The sequence below is a fragment of the Schistocerca nitens genome, chromosome 5 (genome assembly GCF_023898315.1).
Source record: "Schistocerca nitens isolate TAMUIC-IGC-003100 chromosome 5, iqSchNite1.1, whole genome shotgun sequence".
Classification (NCBI taxonomy): Eukaryota; Metazoa; Arthropoda; class Insecta; order Orthoptera; family Acrididae; genus Schistocerca; species Schistocerca nitens.
The window spans coordinates 38275480-38277002 of record NC_064618.1 but is presented as its reverse complement, the minus strand read 5'-3'; the positions used below and the strand labels follow the sequence as shown (position 1 = coordinate 38277002).

The 1523-nt window shown below is 44.6% G+C and overlaps 1 pseudogene; it reads right to left on the bottom strand.

The window, feature by feature from the left end:
- Window positions 1–808: 808 nt before the first annotated feature.
- LOC126261390 (U6 spliceosomal RNA) lies at window positions 809–909 on the bottom strand (annotated as a pseudogene).
- Between the last annotated feature and the right edge of the window lie 614 nt (window positions 910–1523).

Below are 1523 nucleotides of genomic sequence, written 5' to 3'. Positions count from 1 at the left end.
GCCTTCCCGCCCAGAAAGCAGTGCATACATACGCATAAAACCACAAAAAAAATACACACAAACTACCTCACGCAACAGCACAATAACCCCCCTTCCCCAACAAACCACACCCCAATATCCACATGAAGAAACACCACACACCACATAAAAATAGCCAGCAGGTACACTTCCACTCCAACAGTACTCAAGACGAAACTGCTGATTCGAATTGCGCCTTTTCCCACGCCCTATAACAGATCTATTGGCTCACCCAGTATTCCTTAGTCGCATGTTCATTTCTCTGTCGAATAGTTCTAAAACTCAGTACCATGGTTACCTGTCAACTGACACCAGCCCCTAGACCGCAGCCCCCTACATGAAGACAAATGACAGGAGAACCTTTTCAATATGTTGCTCCATCAACACTACCGAAACCTGTTTTGTACGCCTCTTTACCACACACCCACTCTGTACGCCTCCCCACCACCCGAAAAATCGAATCTGTTGAGAGATAACCCCGGGACGACTGCCGCCACACAGCTCGGTGCAGCCAGTGACGAGTAGCTGTGTCTGTGTGCACAATGTAATTGCGGTTTTGTAGCGCTTCCTGTCTTGCCATTAGAGTACAAGTTTGTAATGCACACTGTGGTGAGTGAAAGGTTGACTGGCAGTATTGTCATGATATATTGTGAATAAAGGTAAGTAGACGAGACCTGCGTAAATGTAGGGCGTAGGTAGTCACAAATGACTGCAAATATGAAGCGAAACTTGTCTCTCATCACCTACGTATGTCCTCAGACATCTTAACGTCAGAGAATGACGTTGCGGAAACGATTTGTAACGGTTCACGATTTTGCGCCTCGTATAGGGGCCATGCTAATCTTCTCTGTATCCTTTGAATTTTAGTATACGTACCGCCGAAGCAAGTACATTCCAAGGACACTAAGAAGCAGCATCTGTCGTTATCATATCGCTTCAAATATGTCTCGACTCGGGCTTAGCTTTGCTGTGCCGTGACAAAGAGCACAAGACTTACCAAGCGCTAATCTGTCAATCAACTACTGTGAAATATGATTGTTAATAAGTGGTGACGCATAACTTAGATTGTAGTGCAGCATACTCTCAACATCCGCCCAGAGCAGCTGCAGTTTCACAGAGCTGCCAATGGGTGGCAGCACCAACGTTGGCGTAGTGCTCACATCTGCACCTTAGTGTCATAGGCATGCCTACGAAACACACTTCTCCAGTATGTGAAATGAATGAACCTGTTTGTGGCTGGTGTCAGATTTTGAACACTTGCTAAACTGTTGAATAATTTTGCAGAGCCGTCAGTAACGCTAACACAAGTTTCATTAATATTGCAATGGTACTTTGTAAACGATACTGCACGATTCAGTCTTTGAGCGGAGAATGTGTGGTGTTCTATGTAGGGCACTTTTTATCTGAAACTCAAGAATTTACATGTGGTGTACTTGATGTAACTCCACCAGAATAGAAGAGAATCTTAATTGCGAGAATATACATAATCGCCTCATAAACGATCA